Source organism: Equus caballus, chromosome 1 (assembly GCF_041296265.1).
Source record: "Equus caballus isolate H_3958 breed thoroughbred chromosome 1, TB-T2T, whole genome shotgun sequence".
Taxonomy (NCBI): domain Eukaryota; kingdom Metazoa; phylum Chordata; class Mammalia; order Perissodactyla; family Equidae; genus Equus; species Equus caballus.
In genome coordinates, this window is record NC_091684.1 from 15,296,156 (window position 1) to 15,324,125 (window position 27,970).

The 27,970-nt window shown below is 49.8% G+C and overlaps 1 long non-coding RNA gene across 2 annotated transcripts; it reads right to left on the reverse strand.

Annotated features, from left to right (window-relative positions):
* Positions 1 to 716: 716 nt before the first annotated feature.
* LOC138923172 (uncharacterized) lies at positions 717 to 27,604 on the reverse strand. 2 transcript variants are annotated; one of them, XR_011436413.1, is made up of 3 exons: positions 27,387 to 27,604; positions 24,070 to 24,259; positions 717 to 1,205 (listed from the first exon to the last, which is right to left on the reverse strand). It is a non-coding gene; the product is annotated as an uncharacterized lncRNA (long non-coding RNA). The 2 variants fall into 2 exon arrangements; XR_011436411.1 differs by lacking the exon at positions 717 to 1,205 and adding an exon at positions 18,234 to 18,705.
* Between the last annotated feature and the right edge of the window lie 366 nt (positions 27,605 to 27,970).

Genomic DNA, 27,970 nt, shown 5'->3' on the forward strand with positions numbered 1-27,970 from the left:
CAGCAGTGATTTCCCGCACTGATGGAATTTTGAGCCTTGAGTAGTACTATAAACATCTTTCAGAGCTCTGGACACAAATACAGAAGCACCCTCTTTACCCAAACAAGCTTGGTCCCAACCTGCACACCCCACCCACAGCTTTCACTCTTGTTCTCTCACTGAAACCTCACAGCAGCCCATTGAGGTCGGCATTCCTCTTTGGATTTTTACACGTGAGGAAACTCAACCCAGACAGGATGATCACGTACTCAGAGAGGTCCAGGTAATATAAGGAGGAGAAGGGATTTGAACCCAGGTCCACCCATTTTCAAAGCCCACGCCCTTGTCCCCACATGAATACTTCTTATTATCACACCAGAAGCAAGACCACCAAAAAGTTGTTATAAACCCTTACACTGCAGTGCAGAAGGGCCTCCTTCAGGATAAATACAATCTGTTTGGAATGCACCAGCTTTATTGAAAAATATTACTGAAATCAAAGCATTTTGCACTACTTTATTCATTATTTTTAGGATACTTCAGGATTTTTGCAGGATTTGTTTTTCATTTCACTTCTGTAAGCCTGCCAATGGTTTAAAGGCAATATTTCAATTCAAGAAGAAAAAACAACTTTCCCAGCAAATACTCAACAATGTTTTCCATCCTTCTTTCATACAGTTTTTGGAAATTCTCCCCTCCCCCTCCTCCCACCCCACATCCCTCCTCCCCAACTCCCATAAAGTGCAAATTTAACACTCAAGCTACTGTTTAAACATCCCCAAATATTCAAAACAAATTCAATTTGTGGTTGCGAAGTTTTGAAATGTTAATTATATCACCAGCCGTTCCACCTGAGAAGCCACAAATCATTCTGATACAAAGGCAAGGAAAGCGCAAACTCGCCATCCGGGAGCAGCCGGAGACTGTCGCCTGCCTTACAGGGTCATGAAGGACTGCAGCGAGGGCGTCCCGGGACTGAGAAGCTGAGCCAGACCTCGGAAATGAAAACAAAGGCTTCACTCCTCCATCCACTTCACAGACACTTGTGTTTTCAGCAGGCGCCAGGTGCTGCTGGCCCTCAAGAAGCTTCCAATCCAGGTTTGGTTGGGGGCAGGTAGATTTTAGAAAGCGTTTTTCATTCTGCTTATGGCGCGCACTCCTGTAATACTGTGCTTTCAAACTGTGCTCCCTGGAACTCCGGGGGTGCCTCAGGGGTGCCCTGGGGGCTGTGAAAGGGAGGAGAGCGAAGGGTGAGGATTCTTCACCGACAACCCCACCCCTCACTTCAACCACAGGAGTTCTGCTATGATCTGTTTCAGGCACTTGGATTCCCCATCAGTTTTATTTTGGACGAAAGATAATGTGGCTTTTAAAAAAAAGTTGGAGAGGAATCCCTGCTTTAATGCATTGTGACAGTGGAATGAGAAGAGAGGGCCACACTGCTCATCAGAACATGGAAAGAAGAAAAGCATTTCAATCTGCAAGTGCCCAGAACCACCTCCCTTGGCCTGAATTCTTCTTTTAATAGCCGATGAAATTACAGACCAGAGCAAGGGAGAGAGACAAGCTCAGGGTCACAGAGATGTCTCGGCAAGTGCACAGCAAAAATTAGGAAGTGTTAGCGTAGCTTGTCCATACCAGAAAACTCAGCCACAGGATCTTAGGAAGCAAATCACATTTCCAAAATGCATTTATTTACTTAAGTCCTGCTTCTTTTCAAAGCACAGAAATAAGTAGGTGTAGCAACCTGAGAGCTAATATTATTCTTGAATGTCGAAATTAATTTTGAGCTTCCTACCACTCAAGGTAAAAAGAGAAATCCACTAGGTTCTATAGTTCTTATTGATGAGAAAATATCAATTCTTTTTAAAAGAGATTAATTCATGAAGAAATGTCCTTATGTAACCTTACAGAGGGAAAAGGTTGTGTTCTTCTTCTGATGGAATATACCAATAATTCCAAAGATACTAGCTTTCCCATCTAGGCTGCCTCATTGGGTCAGTTCACATGTTAGCATGTGAACTCCCTCACTGGCCATTTCCACTGATATTATAAATGAAATCATTGGTTTTGTAAGTTGAGAAACTGAAAATCCGTGGTTTTCCTTTTCTCATTCTTCAGTTACATCAATTACCCCAAACTTTGCATTCTGTGTGACTTCTATCTGCAGGTAAGAAGTAGAAACTCCATAGAGAGAAGAAAGGAGCAGAGGGAAAAAGAATAAAAACATTTGTGATTTGGGGGCCCTGAGTATTCCGTACGCCATCTCATAGTTTAATCTAACACCGTGGATTCCCGCTCTGTGTCGCTCACTTCTCGCACTGTGAAATCCGTGCTCCGTCTCTGCTCCTCTCTGCCACACCACAACCCTTTGAAGCGCCTCCTGGTATCACAGGTACAGAAAAGCCAAGGACTAATGAGCTCAGAAGCTGGCCCTGGTTACAGGGGTCTTTCGTCAACACTTCAGCCACCTGCTGTGACCCAGGGCTGATCAAGGCGCTCCAAGTCCCAAAACAATACAGATCAAGCCCCTGCCTTCAGAGACCTCAGGCTCCTGGCCAGACACAGCCAGCAGTCAACAAACAAAAAAGAACAACAAAGAAACACCAACAGGTAAATCACAGACTGTGACACATGCTGGGAAGGAAACAGACCAGGGGAAGCGATGGAAGGCAACTAGTTGGGGAGGAGCAGGCACAGAAATCTCCTGATTTCCACGGGAGATCAGGGCAGGCCTCTCTGAGGAGGGGACGGATAAGCTGAACCTGGAAGATGAGAAGCAGCCAGTGAGCCGAGGACCAGATGGAACCAGGAGAGCCTGGGTCTGCACCCGGAAGTTCAGGAGGCCTTGGGCCACTTCCTGTCTAGTCACTCCGACAGCCCTGCAGGGTTGGCATCTTTTTCCACTGCATAGGCACACACACTGGGGCTCAGAGTGGTTGAGTGACTTGATCAACACCACACAGCCAATAGCAATGGAGCAAGACTTTAATCCAGGAACATTTGGCCCAAACCTCTGCTTTTAGCAATGACCTCATTTGGTTTGACTCATTGATTGATTGATCCTCTACCACTGCTGGCAACTCAATTTACACTGCGCCAGTCAGTTAACTAGTTAATTGTCTGTCTATACATTTTGATTCATACTCAGCCTCATTCTAAAGGGGGTTTGAAACCCCAGATTCTCTGTACTTGCCGGAGTCTCCTTCAAAGAAAGCCCCTCATTCTGATTGGTGGTACAGAGATCCCATGAGAACGTCTTCTCAGGTGCAAATTCAGACTTTTAAAGAAATTCTCGCATCCAAGATGCCCAAGGTGATGCTTAGGAACCTTCTGATGCTCTGCTGGGAGCTGGGGGCCTTCCCACAGCAGGCGAGTCACAACACATGTTCTCCCAGGATGCTGCCACTCAATTTTCAAGGGGTCCTACGTATACCTGGAAACTCAAGCCTCCCTTTACCAGGCCAAAAGCCGAGCAAAGAAACAAAAACCCTCCTACCTCCTCTGGTGATGCAGCAAACATTCCCTGGAGGGCCAAGTGGGCAACATGCGCTCTGCTCCTCCGCCTGTCTCCATTGCCATCATCCTGAACGTGGATGTCACCATGGCAGCGTCCCTCCACCCCCTCCCCAACCCTGATTCGAGCTGCAAGCTGTGAAAGCGGTCTAGAGTGGCAGAAAGAGCTCTTTCTAACCCTGGGCTCACTTCCAAGCCTGCTGGTTGATGAAACCCATTGCAATGACCAAGACGAAGTGCAGGAAAACGGGTCATCCCCTGAATGGCCAAGTGTGCCAGAAACAGGTACATTACATCATTGCCACACAGGGCCTGATTCTTACTCAACCAGGTGTGCCATTTGGGGGTTTTTCTAAATAATCTGCCAGCTGAAAAAAGAGGCTGCCTTTCAGGGAGCCCTTCCTAGCTCAGAATAACAGCCAGCACATGTTCAGCTTTACCATGAGATAGGAACTATTCTCAGGCCTTAGCGTGTTAACTGAGTAATTCTCACAACAGCTCCATGGAGGTAGATGTTATCAGCATCAGTATTTTACACGTAAGGAAAACAAGGCACAGGAGTTTGCATCACTTGACGGAGGTCCCACCCAGAAAGGAGTAGAGACTGGATTCCAGATCCTAAGTGCTCACTCTGCTGGATCTCCCCACTGGGTGCAATGAAATGGCTTTTCCAAACCATATGGGAAGGTTCTCAGCCTGTTACTCATGCAAAAATCAGAAGCTCGTATCCAGCCATCACTATAGACAAACAAGGAAAGATGGAGATGGTGCTGTCAACACTAGCAGGTGGTTTTCCGATTCCAGGCTCACTCTGATGCATGCAGAAAGCATGCACTGAAAAAAAGTAGGGGGCCGGACATGGGTAGCAGAGATCAGAGAGAATGTTAAAAGTCGCCATCATGGGGCCTGAGTTAGCAGCTGCCTGTGACGTGTCATTCCCCGGCTCTGATTGCCCCATCATTTGCAGGTGACAAGCCTCAGCATCCCACAACCTCAGGTGTATTCGAGCCAGATCCACCAGGTGACGTTCCAGGAGACGGTGCTGCGTCCATGGGCATCACCGGGGCCTCCGTCCCCTGGGTTCCTCAACGCCCAACTCCCAAAAGGAACGCCTTCCCCAGGCAGGCATTTTTATTTGGGGCGGTGATGTGTAAATTCAGAGAGAAGCTCTGGGCTGGAGACAACATTTGCTTCCTTCCAGAGAGCAGTGTCAAGAAATTGCATTTTCGAGGTAGAAATGGTTCATCCCTGTAGTGACACGGCCTTTTATCTCCTGTTAGTTCTGAGACAGGATTAGAGCGAGAGAGAAGTGGAGACAACACACAGCCTCCCTCCTCGCCCTCAACCCCAGGCAAGCAGGAGGCTAGACACCCAGGGAGCCCTGTCTGGCCCTGTTCACGGCCTTCAGCAGTGGGAGGACACAGGCCACACGCGTTCCTCAGGGGACACACACGTGGACATGCGTGGACATCATATTTGGGTCCAAGTGAAAAACCATAGAATCCTGAGCGCTCCTGTTCTGAAGGGACCTTAGAGACCATCTAGCTCAGTGCTGCCCAATAGAAATGGAACATGAGGCACGTATGTCATTTAAGATTTTCTAATAGTCATAGGAAAAAAATTAAGCAAAAAGGAACAGGTGAAATTAATATATTAGTTAACCTAATATATCCCAAATATTATCATCTTGGCATGTAATCAACATAAAAATTATTGAGATATTTTACATTCTCTTTTTATATACTAAGTTTTTGTGTATTTTACACTCACAATGCACCTGAATTTGGACTCAATTAGCCACATTCAAGGGCTCAACAGCCACATGGCAGTGGCCATCACTGCCGCACAGGACAACAGAAGTCTAGCTCATGGATCCATATGGATTATCATGTGCCTTCTCTAGCATCTCCCCCAGGAATCATCTAGCTCCCTGCCTCTCAAGTGTGGCCAATTAGCAGCAGGAGCATCCCCAGGGACTCGTTAGAAATGCAGACTCTCGGGCCTCACCCAGGACCTATTTAAATCAGAATCTGAATTTTAACACTATCCCCAGGTGATTCATTTGCACTAGAAACTCTGAGAAGCCGGTTGCCTCCTCTTAAATACTTCCAGTGGCAGGGGACTCCCTCTCCCATCCCCAAGGAAGCCCACACCATATTTAACTGGCTCTAATTATTAGAAAAGCATTTCTCCTCCCTTTGTTGTGTTCTCTCTGTGAGCCCGGCACTACGTTAACTCAGCCTGAATCATCTCGTTTAAGCCCAGCCCAGCTGGATGAGATGGGGGCTAGCTGTGGCTCCTTCTGATTAGATGAAAAAACAGAGGCCCCACCATCTAGATGACTTGCCCCAGATCACGTAGCTAGCCAGCAGCCTGTCTCCGGCACCTGCTTTCTAAGCCACTCACAACACCAGGGCCTCGCTGTACCTTCTGCCTGCTGGCTCCTCCTACACCCTCCCTTGAGGCCACCAGGAGCCCAGGGGACTTCTCCCTCTTCACAGTAAAGGAAAGCGTAGTTGGTACTCGGTAGAGATGCAGTCTTCAGTACCACGGCTTTCTATTTTGGTGTGTTTCATTTATTACTGATTTGATGTCTTTTCATTCAATATTTCATTTATTGCCTGAATAAACTCTGTGGGTACCTGCCTGCTCAGCATTTCCTTTCCTCATCACAGTTTCGAACAAGTTTAGAAATTGACAACTAAGCAAATAGGCAGAAATTAATAAAAGTCATATGATGTCATTAGATAGCTCAAAGGTTCCTGGTTTCCAATTAAATAAGGTCCACGGTTAAAGCAATTATGTAAGGTACACATATTACGTGAGGGACCCCAATTATACAAGGTTCACACGTAGGTACCGCGTTGAGGAAGACCCTGAGCTTGCCACAGAGTGTCAGGAGACGACAGCGAGCTGAGGGGTACGCTCAGAGCGGGGACAAAAGTAAACAGCAGTAAGTGGCCGTGAAGGAGGTTTACCCCCTAACTGTTGTGGGTCAGTAAAAGCCCCAGAAAACCAGCAGAACGTTGCTTTCCGTCTGTCTTTCCAGTGATAGCCTGGAATTGCTGACTGCACAGTAGAGGGTGAGCGTTGACGTGGAACTTATGCTGTTGTTTTGGGAATGAACTACACTTCAATTCAAACGAAAAGTCCTTTGCCTTGAATAATCATGGAAATCACTGAACGAGACACTGTACTTTTTTGTAAAGAATTTGACACGTTTTAAATGACTATCATATTCTTCGGCTTTACAGGAAATTAAGAATCACTGTGTATCCGAGAGAGAGCGGGGCGTGGAAGTGGGAGATGAGGGAAAGGAATGAAAGGGGAAGCATGCATTTGAAATCAAGTGGCGCCAGCCCGGGACCCCACACTTCAAATCTACATAAAGAAAGGGCCTCTGTGTCTGTCTGTTTCCACATCACATGCAATGCCTGCACTGATTGCCTCCAAATTTAGAAAGTACATCTGGGGTGGCTAACCTTAAGATAGCGGCCGCATGGACACACACCATTCACTTGGGGGTTACCGCGAGGGATCCCAGAGAAATACACAGTTGTCCTCCCAAGCAGCTGATAGCAACCAGAGACCTTTTTCATACCCATTGATAAAGAAACGTCAAATATATCAAGAAGCCACAAACAGTATTTTCAAATATAAGTCCCGATTTAAAGACCTAACAGCAGAACTATCTGAACTGCAGCCCATGATTTATGATCTAGAACCTTCTGACATGGGCATTTCTACCTGGCTGCAGGCACTGGTTGATTTAAAGACGGTTAATGATTGTCCAATGCAGTCCAGGGACAACAGCTAGCTCTGAAATCCACCCCACACGCCACCGCTGGTGCTTCGGAAGCAGCCCACACTCCACGGCCACCACTGTTCCTTCCATTCGTCAAACACTCTGCACCCATGTTAGGTGTCCTCCCACAGGACACAGCCAGTGTGGCCAGGAGAAGTGAGATTGCAGCCGACGGGAAACATCGTTTGGTTAATGTGCAACAGGTTCTCTGGGACAGAACCAACCTTTGTCACCACTGCATCCTCGGGCCTAGGACAACGCTTAGCTCACAGTGCCATTCGGTACAAATTTGTCAACTGGCCGTCCTCGGAGACCTCACTCCCACGTTCCAAAGCTCTCCAGTTAGAGCAGCAGTAACCACAGCAGCTAACATTGATTGGAGGTGTATTTTGTCCCAGACACCATGCTGAACACTCTACTGACATTACCCCATAGAACACCTCAACAGCACGATGAGATTGCGACCATTATTTCAATCTTTCACGTGAAGAAACTCAGGGGCCAGACGATTCAAGCACATGTCCACTGCCCCCTGCCAGTAGGTGGCAGAGCCGGGATTCGAACCCAGATCAACCGCCGCCTTGTTTGGAGGCCCCTCACGATAACGTTTCATTCTTATTTTTGTTCTGGACATCCAGAGGCCCACAGTAACCCCGGATGCTCCTTTGTGGGGGAGCATCTTTGAAATGCCCCTGCAGCAGCTTCCTTTGAGGACCTTGGCATTTTCTCATTCGGAACTTTGCAAGTCATTTCGAGAAGGATAAATAGTTTGTGGTTCGTGCCCTCCAGGAGTCACAGGCTGCACCAGGGGGCAGAGGAAGAGACATAATGGCAAGACAGCGTGGCATTGAAACAGACTTCCACTGAACACTGCCAAGCTGGCGTCACCAAGCGAGGCACTCAGCAGGGTGTGGGGACACTGCACATCCTGCCCGCTAGCGGCTTACAACCTGTCTGCCCCCAAACAGCCTAGAAGTGGGTAGCCCACCCTTGAGCCCAATGGCAGGGTCAAGACCAAATGTGCTAGAGGCGTGCAGATGGGGTGAGATCACTATGGGTTGAGGTCATCGCCATTCTCTGGGAGATGAAAGCAAAAACAGCCCTGACAGATGCCCTGAGTGTCCGTGTCATCTCTAAGTATTTCCCTGGGGATGGTTATTTAGGGGAACTGGGATGGTAATGCTTGCTGTGGTCACATCTGTACAGCAGCCGCAGGCTGAGGGCTCCCCGGGGCTGCCTCCAAGCTTCACAGTTCCACTTTGGTTAGAAACCCCGGGAGGCCATCATCTCGGCCAAGGGTGCACAAGGCTGGCCCCCGGTTAGTGGGGGCTGCTGTGGGTCAGCGAGGTCGGCGAAACTTCCCGAACTTGGCTGACTTTGAACAAGACGTAGGAGCTGTTTTAATGCTCCAAAGGGGAACTTTCAGTGAAAATAGCCTGCACATCTTTCTCCAGAAGGGCTACAGGGGCACGCCCACTTCTCCGAGCCCTGACCACGGCTCTGGGGAGTTCTTCCAGCCTTCCCTGAACCAATTTCCCAAAGTGCTCTCTAATTAATGCCTCCCAGAAGAGATCCTCTCCTTGTCACAGAGCAGAGAAAAATAAAAGCATTCCTGCAAACGTTTTATACCCTGGGCAGAGCAGATTCCTTTTAGCCAGCCCAAATCAAGTGCCGTGAGGTGAGTAATAATAGAGACCAATATTTTTCAGGACAGCCTGTCAAAGGCCCTTCTAGGATGTTTCTCTCTTTTTAACCACAGAAGCAGAGTCAACATAAAGTTTGCAGGAGACATTATCGCTATGAATAGAACAGTTTGGGGGGTTCCTATGGAATTTCTGCAAGAGAAGAGCTGGTTTAGCCTGTGTAGCACCTGGCACGCAGTCTCTCAAGTATAATCTGTTTCTACACAACGCGTGGATTTATTCACTCACTCAGCAAATATTTATCAAGCACCTGCTAAATGCAAGACACTTGGATAGATGCTGGAGGGAAAATATGAAATCCCTGCCCTCATGGAACTTGCATTCTTGTGGGAGAAACAGACACAAATAAAATAATAAGATACGTCTGTTAAATATACTACGATTTGTGATAGATGCTGTGCAAAAAACAGAAACAAGAAGTGACCAATATGAAGGGAAATGTGTATTTTGGGTTCAGGCTCAAGAAGGACCTCCCTAGGAAAGGAACATTCATACTGCATTCAGAAAGCAGCCAGCCTTGCAAAGGGCAGGGGAAAAGCTTTCAGGCACGAGGAATAGCTTGTGCAAATGTCCTGCGGCAGAATGGAGCACGACTGAATTGGTGAAGCTGAGAGAGAAGCAGTGGGGCTGCAGTATGATGAGCGGGGGGGTGAAGGGATTGAAGGAATGGGCAGGGGCCAAACCAGGTGCTCCATGCTCTGAAGATGGACTCTCTTCTCTGAGCTTCTGCCTGGCTTCCCTCAGCAATTCATCAGGACAGACCAGTGCCTGACTCCTCCCCCTCTCCCCTACCTAGCACCCCAGGAACACTATCCTGACGCTTCAAAAGAAAAACCAACACACTCTGCCCACCCTCTGCTTTGTTCCTGCAGCTTCTGCAGTGATGAAGGAGAAGGCTCCATAAAGAGAGCGTGGGTGATGTTCCCCCAGTGTGAATTCTTCCCACCCCATCGAGCCAACCCCGGGGTGGCTGCACTCAGTATGCTGCCACGGTCGTTGATAATAATTGTTGCATTAATTGGTGCTGTCCGGACCAGACAGACGTAAAAGATCCCACTGTGTCCAATAATTAATGTTTTTCCCTCACTGCAACGCCATTAATAAGGGGCTCTTCCAAGAAACAAGTAATTGGCTGGTTGGGCGTCATTAGGGTATTTATAGATAAGCTTTGGTCTGGAGACATAGAAGAAAGCTGATTATGTTTATTTAGACTCTATTATCTATTGCTAATGTGTTATCCTGCGTTCCCATCGTCCCCATTCTCCGGTTCCTAATGACACGGGGCACACTTACAACGTGATTTCAGTGACCTCAGCGCGGCTTTCTCTCCGCTGCAGGCAGGCGAGGCTGTTCACGAGTTCCCTCGCCCCCGCTCATCCACCAGAACCTTCCCTTTCTGCTGAGAAATTGAGAGCCCGGCTCTCGGAAGGACCAGAAAGACAGTTTCTCCTAATTAAACCTCAGAGGAGTGGAAGTTTCTTGGGTTTGTGATGATCTGAAGGGTTTTTGAAAATGTAAATCTGGTTGGGGAAACATTGCTTTGAAAAATCGAGGGAGGCAGAGGCAGCTGGGATTTGAGATGATGTCTCAGTGGTCGCCAGCAACGAAGTCTCAGCGACTGATAGAACCTGGCAGAAACGCACATCTCGCTGGACCAGCAGCTGTGCTCACACGCGCTCTCTGGACCCGGGAAGTGGGCACGCGGCGTGTGGGGCTGGCTGCTCCTTCTCCCAGAAGGCTTTGATCCATTCGTCCTTTGCTAGAATTTTCAGAAGAGATTTCTTACGTTTTTTAAAAAAAGTATAGATATGCACAACAGTATGCGTGTACTTAACACCACTGGATTGTAATAAAAATTATTAAAACAGTAAATTTTATGTCACGTACATTTAACCACAATAACATCATTACTAAGAGACTAAATAGAATAATACAATTCATAAGCAGAATTTAAAACCATAAGGAAGAACTAGGGTTTGAACTTTGTAACTGTAATATAGCTAATATTAATTTTAGAAACCGAATAAACTTCTAAACGGTCTTTTCTGCACACAAAACTATCCTCAAGTTAATTTTTAAAAACCCTTAAATTAACAGCAAGAATTCAAGACAATTGCTTTGTCAGTTGAATGAGCTGGATCAGTATTCATTTTTACCACTTTCTATGAAATTTATCCACTCCTGGCTGTAGGCTCACATGGATTCCGTAGCTTTTTCTGTGACTCATAAAATAAAGAACCCAGACCCATCTAATAATAAAAAGTATAACTAAATACGTACACACATCGACTCTCTATACACATTAATGTGCTCAATACACGGCCCCATTCACATCTCCCACTGCACTAGATGGTGGGAAAGCGTGGCATTAGGAGTCTGGAGACTGGGTTCCCGTTCAGGCTCTGCCCAGGTCACACGGCACACGGAGGGTAGGAAGACACACAACCTCATTAGGTCTTGGTTTCCACACATGTGAGATAAGGATGCTGCTAGTGCACACTTGGTCTTGGAAGGTGGCTGGAGGCGCTTGGCACATGCAGAGAAGAGGCCCCGTGAATATCCACCTGTCCCCATCTGACCTTGCAGATGTGAAAGCAAGTGACGCGTCTGGTCCCCCTTCCCCAGACGTCTTCTCCGTGAAGGACGCCCTCAGGATCCCTGACCTGCCTCTAGTTTTAAAATAAGCTCCCAGAAAGTTGACCTGTGCATGAATGTGTGATGTAACTTTGCAAATTAAGCGTGCAATCCTTTCAGAAAAACGATGCCCTTTCCTCCCCTTCTCCCCACCACTGGGACCAGGTAATTTGCGGGCACATCTGTTGCAGGTGTTGGGGAATACTCTTGGAGATATTCTTAGATCCTGGCCTGGGGTCTAAAGGGTGAGAGGCTGGCTCCTGGGACAAGGTGATGCCTGTGGCATTGGTCGGGTAACAGGAGTGAGCAGGGCTGGGCCTGGGCAGGTGGCCAGGGTTAGTAGGTAGATCAGTAAACAGGGAAGCCACAAGAACTAGGACTGCATCAGGGGCAGGAACAGGAGGCAGGCACCCTAACCCAAACATACACATACCCCGCATTCATCAGATACCACTTAGCAGATATTACCTGGCCCAGGTGAGCGACTTAACCCCACTCGGCCTCAGCAATCTCATTTCAAGGGAGGAGTACAGACGTGCTTAGCTCCTGGGCTGAGGCTGTTCTGACTGGCAGCACTTTAATTTGCAGAGTGCCTGCTGGGCACCCAGCATGGTGCTGTGTGCTGGACGGGGAGGGATGGAGGATCAAAGTGAAAAAGAAAAAGAAAAGAGAAAAAATCCAAACCGGGTCAAGATCCACACGAAACATGAGGATCCAGCCTGGTGCTCCTGCCAGACAATATTTTGTGGTGCCCCTTGGCTATTCTGAAACAAAGTTTAGAGGCATATAGTTTGTCTACACACAAGATGTTCTAATCAGCATAACATCTCAACTGTAATATAGAGAGGGGAAAAGAGAAGCAGTTTGTAACAAAACAAGATGCATTTCAATAGGTTGATTCTCTGACATGACTTCCCTAATGAACACAAGGACCTGCGTTTGCGTGTAAGTCGTTGTGAATGCCACAGCCACAAACACAGCCTGACAATGGGCGTGTTGTTTCGGAGACTCAAATACCGAGAGCGAGGTTGCCATGGGTGACATGATTTTCCCAACGTGGTGAACGCTGCTTGGTAACGTTCCAAACAAAACACAGCGCAATCTCCCCTTAATTTGTACATTAGTCCCATTCCTGGACAAGTCGATGTATAGTGGACGCCATGCTGAAACTTCCTTCTGTTTATGTGCATAAGAGAGCCACGTCCAGGCTCAATCATTAGAAACCAGCTTTTCGCCTACGTGAGTACCCATCAGGACACCCCAAAGTCAGGCAGGACCCAGGACAGTCCATTGTTGTGTGGGACTGTTCCATGGTCTCTTGAAGTCTTGCATCCTTGGTGCCTGCTCCCTGAATTTATGGCATTCCTTCTATCACCACAAATGGACTCTAGAGGACAATATTGCCCCCCTTGGGAACCACGGATCTAGCCCCTGCCTACCTCTCCAACACTGGTCTGGTCCTACTCTCTCCTCGTTCACTGCATTCCCGGCCACACAAGCTTTTCTCCATTCATCCAACACATCAAAGGGCCTTTGCACGTGCTCTACTCTCCACTAGGACCGCTCTTTATGCAGCAGCCTTCTCATCCTTCATGTCGCAGCTCACAGATATTTCCACGAGAGCACCTTTTCCCTGTCACTTGTCTACAGTAACACACACATCCCCCCCCCCCCGACTAGTCTCAGTCACATCACCCCATTCTTGTCCCTCAGGGCACAGGTCGTTGCTGTAATGACCTTTTTCTAGATTGTCTCCCCCACTAGACTGAGGTCAGCAAACTTTTCTGAAAGGGTCAGAGAGCAAATACTTTAGGCTTTGCAGGCCATATGGTCTCTGTCACAACAACTCAACTCTATCACTATAGCTCGAAAGCAGCCATAGACAACATGCAAATAACCGGGCGGGGATGTGCACCAATAAAGTTTTATTTATAAAAACAGGAAGGGCTGGATTCAGCCCAGGGGCAGTAGACTGCTGATCCCCGCACTAGACTATAAGCTCCTCCGTCTCTGTCTGTTTACTCTTGAAGGCCTCCGGTCTAGCACAGTCTAAGGCATACAGTGAGAGCTGAATGAGTGTGTGTTGAAGAGATGAGTTTGTTGTCCAGGTAGAAAGAGGAACAATGGAAAACAGAGAAAGACCTACCAATTCTTGGCACCAGGGAAGCGTTTACACGTTGGTTGCATACCCAGCACTGCAAGTCTTGAGAAGGGATGGCAGAAGAATTCAGGGAGAGCTTCCTGCAGGAAGTGGCCCTGAACAGCAGCTGAGGAAAGAGGGGAGTTGGAGCACGGGAGTCATGGCAGTCACTTGTTCAATCATTAATTCATTCCCTCATTCAAGGGACTCTTGCACAGTGTCCTATCAGATGCTGTCAACACAAAGATGAACACACCGTGCCACCAGGGAAGGACGAATCTGATCCTGTTCTCAGGACAGTCTAGGGATTTCAAGGATTCTGCGGCCCAGTCAGACTTCTGGGTGCCTGATGCATAGGAGAGACCAGGGTCACATCTGAGCATGACTCAGTAGGGCCCCAGCTGGACCTTCACCCCACCAGCCATCTACAGCATCCAACCCCACTCTGCCATGCCTGTGAAATCAGTGTGCAGCCTCCAACCCCACCCAGCTGCAGGGCCCACCCTGATCACAGCCTGCTGTTGGCCCCTCCACCACCCAGTGGCATAATCCTGCGCTTTTCCCAGGATGGGGTGCCGTAAGGGTGGGTCTTCTGCTGGAGGCTGGGGGCATTTGAGCAGTGGCGCCCCCGGCCATCAGAGCCCACAGCACACGTTGCCAAGTAACTGGGCAGGGGCGGCCCAGCAGCGTGATAGGCATCTTGAGACCATGAGTGATGATTTTTTGGTTTTTTAAGAAGTTATTTGAAATTCTTTTTTAAAAAAGACTCCAGGGTATCCACACTCTTCCCTGCAAAGCTCGAGGCCTCACACCTCCTCCAGACCTCAGCCCCGCCTCTCTTTCTCTGCCCTGCCTTCTGGGAAACTCACAGCCAAATCCGCAGCCCTCAGCCCCCAAGGCCTCGCGGTGGACGTGGTGCGCCATAAGTCTCCACTCCAGAGGATTTGGCTCCTTATTGCCCTTTCCATTGGATTTCCTGTCTATTTTTGAAGCTATAATGGATGCATCTCCACAGGCCAACTCAAGTCCTTTCAGGGGTGAGCTAAGCTCCCTTTGCATACACACAAAAAAAGCTGCAGAACGCTCTCCCTATCTCCCACCCCCTTCACCCCTGAACTCGTCTTATTAATATTGAGCTTAATTGTTTTGAAGTTTAGTTTCATTTAAACAGTCCAATTTATTCTTAGCATTCATAAATAATACATTTTCTATCTGCAAAGGAGGGGTAAGAATAGATAAACTGATTTCTCAACACAGTATTGATAACAAACAAACAAGAAAACATTCCCTACAGGAAGGAACGCAATGTCATGACCTTCTTCTTGTCTTAATCCTGGCTCTGTCCCCTTGTGGTGACCTTGATTGAGTGCGCAACGAGGGGCAGGCCCTAGTACGTCTGCACGGACACCATGAGAGCTGGGGGCTGTGGCCCAAAAGCTAGTAAGGGTCACAGACGAAAAAAGTCCCAAAGGGCTGCTCTTAGTGGAGGGACTAAGCGCCAGGCTTTGGGATCAGAGAACCCTTCATTCATTCCTCTGCTTCTTGGCTCATTCAATAAATCAAGTACCTTTTGGGGTCAGGCAGCACGCTGAGCCCTGTGGAAACAGATGAACAAGACTGGACCTAAGCGCACAGCGTAGGGAGAGCACAAGAAGCGAGGGAGCTGCCAAGTACAAGGTCATTCCAAACTGTGCTAATGCAACAGGGAGCAGTGGGGGTGGGGGAGTGGACACATTAGGGAAGGCCTCTCAGAGGAGGTGACATCTGAGCCGGCCAGGAGAAGGGCAGGGGAAGCAGAAGTCAAGGGTCCAACAGTGAAAGTCCAGAAGAGGAAAGAAGGCGGACGTGGAGGACGCAGAGGCGTAGAGGCCAGTAAGTTTCCCGCCTCTCCTGGGGGGTTTAGGGCGGAAAGGCAGCCTTCAGGAAGGCTGGGAAACTGTAGAGTGCCCGCAAATGTGCCTATGGGGACAAGACAGTGTCACTCCCCTCACAGAGAGTGGCAGAAGAGGACAAAACACTGATCCTGATAGTGGAAGAACGAAAACAAAGAACAGACAGACAGTGTGGGTGAGAAACGAGGCAGAGACGCTCGTTCCTAAAACAAGCCAGGGGCCCTCCTGCAAGCAGGCGCTGCTAAGATGCGAAACCCAGGGGGCCGTCAGTCAGCACCTTCAGTTCCAAGGGTCCGGTCCCTTACAGACCTTTCTGAGGGCCCCAGGCCTCTGCACAAGGCCCAAGCCTGGTGGCACCGTGTCATTTACGGCGCTGCCCAGAGGACCACGATGCCATGTTGAGAATCACCGATGATCTTTTCTTAGCTGACAAGTGACAGCTCTTCCCTCCCCACACCTGTCTGGAGATAACGCTGTTCTGGGCTGGCCTCAGAGAAGAGACAAGCCCACTCGATAAACAGCAAGGGCTTCTCCCCTCATCAATGAGCGGGTGATGCTCTCCGATGCTTCAGAAAAGATTCACCCAGGCCAGCTATCCAGGGGAGCTCATTTGGGGCCTGCTGGCGACGTCTGAACACCAGGATCACGCAGCGACAAGCGGGGAAGGCTCCAAACTCTACCTCGCCATCTTTTTAATGAGTAAAACCCTCTGGCTGCTGCCAGGGCCCTCGGAGACCAGCTATTAATGAGCGCTTAGAATAGACTGTGCCTGTTTTATACGTGTACGGTGGCCTGGGAGAGACACTTCAATTTCCATTTTACATCTGCTGCCGTGTTCAAGTGTCTCCTTAAGGGCAGGAAAACACTTGGCAAATTTTCTCTTTAAAAAGACATGTTCAAAGAGAGCATTCCCTCCCCACAGACACATTCTATATGTGAGCGCTTTTCAATTTTCAAAGTATATATTTAGATTATGTATATGAAAACCTGAGGATGCTGGGAGGCAGTGGGGCCTCAGCTGCACACACAGCTCTTCCCACCTCTTGGGGCCGCGTAACGAGGGCTTTCTGGTTTTGTCCTCAGAGTCAGTGGCTTCCTTCACTGAGATGAAGACGGGCACAGGGCATGGAGACAGCCTGTGTTTGGTTCCTATTGACCGGCCTCAGTCCTAGCCCGCAGACCACGTGGGTCACAACTTGAGGAGTAACACTATTTCCACGGAGACTTCCTATACAGCGTGTGACCTGAGATTCAGGAAAGGGGGCTGGACCGAGGTGTGAGCCACCTGGGGCCCAGAAAGGAGGCGTGACTGGCCCAAACCCAGACGGGGGTCAGGTGACGGGGCTAGCTTCCCGCGGCAACTTTGCAGGGGTCTTTCCAAGACTGGAGGAGGGTCTTGAGTGGAGGAGAGGGAAGAGGAGGAGGTAGAGATGAGAAAGGAGTTTAGGAGACAGCAGATGCTGGGAGGTCTTGAGGACACCCCTGTTGTCCCCAGGAGCTACGTCTGCAATGGGGAGGGTGGAGATAGGGACCGCATGAAGTGGCCTTGTGGTGTAGGGGAAAGCACAGCCTCAGGCTCTTGCACTTACCAGCTTCTTAGTCAGCTCGGGCGCTACAACAAAAGTACCAGAGACGGGGCGCTCAAACGGCAGACGAGAATTTCTCGCCATTCTGGAGGCTGCAAGCTGAGATCAGGCTGTGGTGTGATCGGCTCACAATGAGAGCCCTCCTCCTGGCTCGCAGATGGCCGCTTCTCACTGTGTCCTGACATGGCAGCGAGAGAGCTCTGCAATCTTCGTCCTCTTATCGAGGCACCAGTCCCATCATGGGGGCTCCGCCCTCATGACCTCATCTAAACCTAGTGACCTCCCAGAGGCGCCACCTCCAAATACCGTCACATTGCAGGTTAGGACTGCAACATGCGAATTTGGGAGGGACACAAACACTTAGTCCATAGCACCAGCTGTGTGATCATGGGCAAGCTGCTTAGCCTCTCTGGGCCTCCACTTCTCATCTGTAAAATGGGATCATAATCCCTCTGCCTGCAAGCATGTTGTGAGGAGGACGTGACCTTCCACATGCACAGTGCCTGGTGCAAGGCAGAGCAGGCTCAGGGGTAACCCTCAGAATCCTCCAGAACAGGAAGCCCATCCTCCAATCGACCTCAGAAGACCCGCTGGATAAACATGTCATGAACAGAAAAAATCCAGATAAAATAAAACTTATCCCTATTTTGAAAGGGGACAATGTGGGATGAAAGCCACTGACAGTGCGAATTGCCGCTGATTCCATCACCGTGGCCATCCCTGGAACACACAGCACCAGAAAGCTCAGTGGTCCAACCCTTGCCCTGTGGCACCCCAGGGCGTTGCCAATTATCTCACAGGGTGACACCAAACTCTGACCAAAGCTAACCCGAGTTTTCCCGATTCAAAATGCCACCATTCTCAGCTAACAGCACTTTGGCAAGTGGGAGAGGTGCCACAGGGCCACGCTGTGGCAGAGACGGCCTACTGTTCTCTCATCCTCCCGTACTCATGAGCCTCTATATATTTTTTTTTTTTAAGATTTTATTTTTTCCTTTTTCTCCCCAAAGCCCCCCGGTACATAGTTGTGTATTCTTCGTTGTGGGTTCTTCTAGTTGTGGCATGTGGGACACTGCCTCAACGTGGTCTGATGAGCAGCGCCATGTCCGCGCCCAGGATTCGAACTAACGAAACACTGGGCCGCCTGCAGCGGAGCACGCGAACTTAACCACTCGGCCACGGGGCCAGCTCCGAGCCTCTATATTCTTGAGACAGCAAGGTGCCCAGTTAAAGACTTTCGTTCCCGGCCTCTCTTGTAGACAGGTGTGGCCATGTGACTAAGTTCTGGCCACTGAAACTAGAGAAACTTACAGGGAAGGACTTCTGGGAAGATTCTTGGAAAGGGAGAAAAGACAACTGAAGAAAAATCCTTTTGCTTTACCAACTTCCTCCTTCTTGCTGGCTGGAATGTGGACACAACGGCCGGAGCTGCAACAGGCATCTTGAAACACTGAGGACAGAAGCCAAATGTTGGGAATGGCAGAGCAGGAGGAGAGATGGCCCTGGGCCCCAGATGATGGTGAAGCTACCACACCAGCCTACCTAGGACTTCTTGTACATCAGAGAGGAAACCTGTATGCAATTAGGCCACTGTTATTTGAGTTTACTGTCAGGTGCAGCTGGACCTAATCCTAATATTTGTCCTTTGTTACTGGAGGCTGGTGACTGTGTGAAATAGGAGCTCTGGGTGCCTGGCTACCAACCCATTCTTGGAAGGAGACACGGGTGGGAGGTGGGAGGAAGGGGGCAGAACGTCATGGTGCAGGATGAGGGTCCACACCACCTTCCCACTAGTGCCCACCAATCCACCAATTTTGGCTAGTGCTAGACCCCAGATGAGTGATCCGTCTCTCCCTGTTTCACCTTCTAGACACCTCCAGCCTTAGCCAAAATCTAATTGGGGGGTGGAGGGGGGGCCCGCGCTGCAACAGGAAAAGGGCAGAAGTCAAAATGAACCCTGGTTCTAGTCCTATCTCTGACTCCTACCAGCTGTGTGACTTTGGGCAAAACACTTAATCCTTGAGTCTCGGTTTCCTCCTCTGAAAAATAGGCATCACAGTAACACCTGCCTCAAAGGGCTACATGGATAACGCAAATAAAGTGCATGGAATTCAGCCCTCAGGAATGACAGCTGTTCTCATCACAGATGACTTATGAACTGATACTACTGTTTTCAGAGAGAGGTCTTGGGGCAATGGCACGTCCTCTCTCCGTGAACGCAGGAGGTAGCATTGCTCTGTTCTTCCCAGGTAAATCACTTCCCGTGCCACCAAGGTCACTCCCAACTGTCTGAGACCTGGGTAAGATGACAGGACTGGGAGGGAGGGGACCCGGCTCCTGTCACTGGCTTCACCACAGCGGTGTGACCTCAGGCAAGTCGCCACCTCTGTCTGAGCCTCAGTTTCCCCATCTGTGAAATGAGGATGCCAGACTCCACCTCTGAGACCCCTTCCAGCATCAAAGAGCAGCGATCCCGCGAACACAGGGGGCCTGGAGAACCGGATGGAACCGATCCATCCACCTGCTCTATTTGTACCTGCTGTCGACTCTGCCGGCTTCTCGCCCCTGCCATCATTCTCAAATGTTCCTTCCCACTGTACTCCCATCACACCACGAGCCCCATTCAGGAAGAACCATCATTTCTGCAGACACTGAGCCTAGATCTGAGGACCAGGCACGGAGAGATTGGAGAGAGTGGCTTACCTCACTTTACGCAAACCTGATATAAAAACTCAGATGTGCAAACCCAATAAATTGGAAGATTGTTGGTTTGTAAAAGAATCACCTAGAAATAGAAATAAGCTTGCTCATCTGCGTCTTGCTCATGAGAGCCTCTGCATAGATGGAAATCATGCTGACTGCTGGCTCCTGAGCTCGAGGCCTTAACCACGTACTTAACATGTCATGATATATATTTTACTTAAATTAAGGTCACACAGACAATGAATGGTTGAGCCAGGATTCTAACCTAGATTACTAGATTCTGGATTACTGCACCATAATCTTGAGGCCTGAAAGAGAAACAGCACAAGATGGGCCGATGCCAGGCAGTAGGAGAGAATTTCATCCTGGAACCAGCTGCCACTGGGTGGCTGTGTGACCTCAGGGCAGACATGGAATCTCTCTGTGCCTGTGTTTCCTCCAGTATCAAAGGTGGGCTTTGGCAGAGTGATCCTTGCTGGTAGATCTTCAAGCTGCCAGGAAGCCCCCACCCCACTCCGTACTCAGTATACACCAGGGCCTCCAAGGGGAGAGCACATAGCCACGGAAGCAACACCCTGTTTGGGAACCTCTGCATGGGCAGAAGGCTGGGGACCTTGACTGCACACGTCTTCCATTCCCTGCCCACCCCTGGCCATCTCTAGAACCCCATGGGGGCCTCCACTGGGTTTCCAAACACAGGCAGATCTGCTTACAAACCTGAATGCGTAAATCAGCTATTTGGGGTAACTGGGGACCCCTCTACAGATCCCCTCAACTCCCATTCCACTCAGAGACTTTCTCCACCCGCTAGTTCCATGAGGAGGAGGGGCCCCTCACTTGCATCAAGGTTCACCTGGATCAGCCATGCGGTGCCAAATGATGTCACTGCTCCGTGGCATCCCAAGAGACTTTTGCAACATATAGACAGCATTGCTGTAAAAAATTTAACAGGCCAACAATTGACACTCGAACGCTTTTGGATTCACCCATGAATCGGATGCCCACGTGGTGCCAAAAGCATTTATTGTCTCATAATTTGATTTACTTTCTTTCCGTGCTGCTCCCAGTGCCTGCAAGTAAGGGCAAAATGGCTGATGTCTCCAGATGCCACGGAGGCTAATAAAGCTTGCTGTGCTCCCAGCATGCTCTCTGCTGTCAGAAACCAGCAATTAACTTAATAGGGTTCTTGAAATGGAGTCGATCCGGGAAATGTGGCATGTGTTGACACTCTCCCGCTGATCCAGGCAGCCTCCCACCATTGACTTGCAGGGTCTGTTTGCTATTTGAATTATTTAGGAGCTTGTTATGTGAATTAAAAAGCAGCACTTTGCAGCATTAAGTCTAATATTTTATGATCTTCAATTGATTAGGTGGGCTTTCAGGATTACATGGAAAGGTTAAGATAAAACACGCCTCAGACAGGCAGCTTTCGCCAGTCTGCTCTGCTTTTCAAAAACCTACGGGAAAACCCAAAAGGAGCCTGCCTCCCTTTTCCCCTCCAAGTGCAGCTTCGGGAACCGGTTTTCGGACCATCAGAGAGCTTTCCCGCCCTGAGGATTCCAGGCACCTGGGTTCTCAGGCCCAAAGGAGGCTGCACCCCCATTTGTCTACCTTTCTTTTGTCTTTTTTTTGGCACAAAGATGCCACTGATGATGTGGTGCCCAGAGGGACCGCATTCCAAGCCTGGGCCTGCACAGGGAAAACCCTGATGCAGACTCCCAGCCACTCATTTGGACCTAGATGGGGCCCTGTGCCGTGCCCGCCCGTGGCCAAGGGTGCGTGTAGCACACGCCCCACACAGCAGGAACCTTACAGACCGCCAAGCTCCAGGGGCCTCCCTCTGCCGTGAGTGCCAGTTCATGCTTTCTTGCCCTGCCGGCTGCCACCACCCTCTCCCCCCGCCTATGACAATAGCCTAGCTTCTCCCATCACTTCTGTTCCAACCCCCTCTACACTGTGCAGCCAAAAGGATCTTTCTAAAACCCAGCTCTGGCTATGACATGCCCCTCCTCAAAAACCTTCAATGGCTCCCCATTGCCTGTTAAGTATATACTTATCAACCTGGCCCCTGCCTCTCTTTCTAGCCTCGTCTTCTATTGCTCCCATAGGAACCAGCCAGACGGAGCTACTTATTATTCTTTAAAAACACCCTCTGTTGTCTCAACTCGCAAGCTTCGCTCAAGGTGTTCACTTGGTGCATCGTTCCCCCCCTTCAGCTACTGAAACTCAACCACCCTTGATAAGGAACAGAGTAAAGAAGTACAGAATATAGAGCTTCCTGCGTTCCAAGCACTTTAAATGTTATCATATAGTCCTCATAATAATCCTGTAAGGTAGGTACTTTTATCGTCTCCATTTTATACCTGGTAAAACTGAGGTTCAGAGAAGTTATTAACACCCCCACGGTCACTCAGCTAGCTGGGATTCAAACCCAGGTAGCAAGTCCACTCAAGTCATCTCAAGTCCACTTCTTTGGCAAAGGTCCCCTGCCTCTGCTGGGGCGCCCTCTTTCCCCTCAGAGGTTCGCGGCATCCACCTTTCCCTGGCCCTGACTGGTGCAGCCTGCAGGCGGAGGGACATGGCTCTCTTCTCTCCCAGGATGCCAGTGCCCTGGGACAGTCTGGGCCTCCCTTGTCTCGTCCCAGGGCTTAGGACCAGAGTTTGCACGTAGCAGGGGTTGTCGGGAGCAGGCTGTCAACTTGACCTCAGGATGGCTCCCCACCCAAAAGTCACTGCCCCCAAAAGAGCATTCACCGGGTGCCTACGGCACTTTCCCAGCGGCAGAAGGAGGCACTGCACGTGCCGAGTAAGCGAAGGGCAAGCTCTCAAGGAAGAGCGACTCGAATCTGAACTCGGGCACCACTTCTTTTAACCATGAAACCTTGGGGAATCGAGTTAATTAACCTCCCTGAGCCTTGGTTTTCTCACCTGTGAAATGGAATAGCGCTCCCCACTCCATAAGGAAAACTATCTAAATTAAATGCATTAATTCATCAAAAGCACTTAGGGTACATGGCCCCTAGCACACCTAAGGGCTTAGGAAAAGTCAGCTGTTGTTACCACCGGACTCACCCCCATGGGAGTCTCCAACTCGCCTCCTGCAGCTCTGGGCCCCGGGGCCTAGCATCTCTACACCCCACTTCCTCACCTGGGACATGGGTTACTTAAAACTCACCTCCTAGGATTATGGGAAAGGATTTCATGAAATAGCAGAAGGGCCTGGAGCAGCACAGGCATCCAATATATTAATAATAATATACAATTTTTCAAATTAATATAAACTTCACCCAAGCTGAGGATTTTTATCTTTTCCAGAACACCATAAAAATTGCCCCTGATGCCTGAAATCAACAAACTTGTGCAAAACAAGTGATATCTTCCACCCCCCCAACCCCATGGTGGGCTCTGAGGGGAAAGTGGATGGATGCCACACAGCCCCGGCCTCCAGGGGGCGCTCGATTTCATGGGGGAGGCAGCGCTGAAAGAGCCGATTTCCCCCAAGGCAGAAGTGGGAGAGGGCTGCATGAGGGCAGGGGCGGGGGTGGCAATGAGCAAAGTCTGTACTCGGAGCTCAGCAGGGAGGAGCTGCTGCCCCATCCTCTGCCCCATCCTGTGACCTGTGATCCGTCAGACCCGTTGGTCGTGCCATGGGGATGCCAGCAAGCGCTTGGCAGCTGCACGCGGTATGGCAGAGAGTGTCTGTGTGATTGTGATGCCTTCCTAGGAGAACTTGGCCCCCAGAGGCAAGGCTGTCACTAAAATCCCTCAGGTAAGGAATTGTCTTCAGAACCCCTCTGTTGCAGAGAGGCCCCAAAGCCAGGAAATTGCTCTCAGAAATCCTCTTGCCAGCATCCATTGCGACTGCTGAGCTCTGTGGGTCCCATTCCCAGCTCTGTCACTTCCTAGCCCTGAGACCTTGGGCAAGCTGCCGTACCTTTCGCCATCTCATCTATAAAACGGGGGTGATGTTACTTTCTACCCCCTAGGGTGCTGTGAGGCTTTAAAGAGCTAATAACAGGTGTAAAGCAATTAGAACAAGGCAGGTGTATAGCAAGAACCATCACGTGTTACTACTGATACCCTGGGCAGGCAACCACCCCCACCCACCTACCTCTGTGTCCTTCTGATGCTCTGTGCCCTTGGACCGCCAGGGCTGTATCTTGTCCATCTTGGAAACTAAGCCAGAGGGAGAGTGCAGTGTGGTGGTTAGGACTGCAGGCTCTGGTTTGATGGTCAGACCCCGTCACTTCGTGGCTATGTAACTTCGTCAAGCTCTGTGTCTGCTCTGAGCCTGTTTCCTCCTGCACAAAAGGGGATAATAATAGAAGCTATTTCATAGAGATGTGAGTGTTTCATTAAGTGATGTAACCCACAAGAAGCACGTAGAACAGCTCCTGGCACATGGGAAGTGCTAAACCAGTGTGAGCTATTATTGTATCTACGGCCCCAGCACCCATCGCTGTGCCCCATCCAGTGGTGCTAAGCAACTGGTTGTGGATCCGTGAATGAGCTGACTATTTATATTTCACGTTCTCTGGATGGCCAGAGGTCTTCTTCAAATTTTCTCCCAAAGATAGGACCCTGGGACAGGAGTTGGCCACCGAGGATGTCATGTATCCGAGATACTCACTGTTTATAATGACCTCACTGAGTAAATAGTGTGAGATGGGGAGCCAGGTCTTCCAGAAATACTCTGTCCCTGGCTCTGGCCCCGGCACGGAGACACAGTGACCCTAGCCAGTTGACTCATCTCTCCACCATGAGCTGGGCTGCTGAGACAGCCCCACCCAGCCTCTCTCGCCTGGCCTTGCTGGCTCCTTCAGATGGTCTGGCAAGCCCAGCCGGAGCCAGTCTAAAGCAGCTGGCTCTGGGGAGGAGGAAAAGCAGGTGTGAATCTGTGATTAATGCCAAAGAGGGGCAATCAAAGGAATAGAAAAGCTCTGGCAAGGGAGGTTGAGGACAAAAGGCCAGTGCCGTATGATGTCACTGGAGAGCAGGGGGAGGGGGGTGGGCGAGAGGGACATTGAAGGGCAGGTAGAATGAAGGTGGGCATTACTGTGCTGTGGGGTGGAAATCTACAGGGTTCCGGGACCCAGACTGGCCTGGAGCCACCACCACCCTCAACTAAGAAAGAAATCAAGAGTAGGGAGGAAATCCAGAAGTCCTCTCTATCACCTCCCAGGATCAGGGAGCCATGGGGAGAGCTCCGAGAGACTGGCTCCAGCCTCATGGTCAAAACTGGTCAGGGCAGAAAGATGGTGGCATTGAGACAAGTCTCCAGTTGTCTGGCACCCTTCTTGAGAACCTAGATCTCTTTAGAAAATAATTGGTTTTTTAAATTTTGAAAATATAATTTCCATGCTGACGATTTCACTTCTTGAACGACAGGCCTAGGCACTTAGAAATGATGTGGTTCAACCACTTTGATGTACAGGTCAGAGGATGTGACTCCGTTCATCCCTCCTACGGTATTTACTGAGCACCTGCTACAGCGCTGATCAAGGTGCTGGGACCCACAGAGAACAAGACGACCGAGGTCCTCATTCTCATGGAACTTACATTTTTGGGGAGGAGACAGAGAATAAACACTAAGGGAACAGAGAAAAGCATTCAGATCAGGATAAATATTAGGAAGAAAACAAAGAGCTTTGTGATAGTCATGGGGGGAAGAGCCAGGTGTCACGAAGATGTATCTCAGGGGTGACAGCTGAGGCCTGAAGCAGAAGCTAGGACAGGAGCACCGGAAGAGCTCTGCCTGCAAAGGCCCTGAGGCAGGGACTCAGTTAAGGAGGTTCCAGAAAAGGGACAGGTGTACATGTACGGGGCTGAGGCAGAGTGAGCCTGCTGTCATTTGAGGGCACTTTACTGCATGCCAGGCACTGTTCTAAGCACTTTACTGGTTGCTCATTAAATACCCAGAAGGACCCTCAAAGGTCGGGTACCATTCTTAACTCCATTTGAGTTGTGGAAACTGACGCCAGAGAGGTTAAGTAACCTGCCCAAAGTTACCCACTGAGGACAGGACGTGCAGGATTCCATCCCTGGAATTCCGATTCCATCCCTGGAATTCCGAATCCAGAGCCCACTGGAGCAGATTCCAGGCAAAAGCTCCACGACACAGCTGCTGTGAGCCTCGGATCTGGTCACACAGTATGCGAGTGGTCAGCTCAATGATTATCGAGCTCCTACTGTGTGCCAGGTGCCGAGCCCCATCCCCAAACCCCTTCCTGCGTGCCAGGCTGCCTGCAGTGCGCCTGGTGAGGGGACATGCCCTCTCAGGCGACCCCTGCCTTCCCCGTCCACCTCTCTGGCCTCCCCCAGTGACTCCCTTCCGACCCGGGCTTCACTGGTTTGGGAGTGACGCTGGCGCTCTGGGTGAGAAGCGGCTCCGGTCTCTGGTCCTCGGACCCCAGGCGCGCCAAGGGACCCGTGGAGCCCAGCCACCACGCGCGCGCTCAGACGGGGCTCGCAGAGAGGCCACCCGTCACCCGCCCCGCCTCCAGCGCGCCTTTCGCTCACCGGAGACCCCTCCTTCGGGAGCCTTCTGGGGTGTCTCTCAGGGAGGCGAGCGTGGCCAGGTTAACCTACTATCAAAGCGCCCAGGACCACCCGCCCGCCCTAGGAATCATTTCTGTCGTCAGCTCGGCCGCGCATGTCCAGCGCCATAAGCCCCTGGTGCCCCCGGTGCCCCCGGAGACCACGCGGTGGGCGCCCGGCCCGTAGCGCGCAGACGCTGACCCCTGCGGGCACCTCGGCTCTGGGCGAGCCCGGGCTCCGCGACCCCCGCGCCGAGACACCCGAACGTTCCATCCCCCGAACCTCGGCGACCCAAGGATTCCCAGTCTCTTGGTGGCGCGGCCTGATTGGCAGATCTCCCCTTGGCAGGGGTGGGGGGCCGGGGGAGGGCTCTTGTGCACAATTGCTGTTTTTACTCCTGCCATCATTAATTCAACTATTGACAGAGCAAGGAGGGTCTGCCGCGCGGCTTTGTGTCACGCACTCACTGTAATTTACTTGAAAAGAATTAAATCACAATTACCTGCCATTCGTTTTGCATAAAACGACCCGTGAGGAGCCTGCAATCTCGGAGTGCTTGAAAGGACAACAGCCCCATTGTTGCCACATTAGAACAATATTTCTCCATTTGAAACTTAAAACATTCGAATTAGCAGCTTTGTTTGACTACGGTGGCCCACAGATAGGCAAGACTGACACCCATCCCGGACTGCAGACATTACAGTTAACCAGCGCAATTTTCGTTCAAGTCTAGACGGATCTTTTACAATCGTTGCATTTCTTGTACAAATGTACCTCTCAAATGTTGGAAAGGACAACATAATCTTTTATCTGTTACCTAGCCAGGTCGATAAATTATCTAAATGCCATGAAAATTCCTCCTAAAATCAGAGCAAACTGTAATTAACTCACTTGAGATTTGTTTAAACGTCCAAAGAAATCACACGGCTTCTCAAATAAAGTTACTTCTGTTCTCATTTTCTCGCCTTTCAGATGTGGTCCGTCAGGCAAATATAACTGATTAGCTTTTACACCAAGCTTTTAAAAGTGTATTTAAAATATTCAGTTCTGCAAAATTACATCACTGTGAACCAGTGTGTTCAGCAAATTTGAAACCAGGCTGGTTTTTTAACAACTTCTGTAAAAGTAAACTGCTGCTTTGAGTGAGCCGTAGTTTCCACTCACGTTAATGGTTTTTCAGTAACAAAATGTAACTGTGCAATCAAGCTTGAGTATTAGAAAGAACCCAGTTACTAATGGTAAATACCCTTGAAGGACCAGGAAAAACGCCAAATAAAAAAATATAGTTGGTAACACTGGGAGTTGTGCGCAGTGAAGTAATGTGTCATAGCAACATGATGCATATGAAAATAAAAAGAAGTGACAGAAAGGAAGGCTGAAAATATAAAAGATGAAGGAATGGAGGTAGGATTTTAAAAATCTGAGTGGTAAAAAGCAAGCTGAAATGCGGATTGAGTGCAGCAAATAATTAAAAC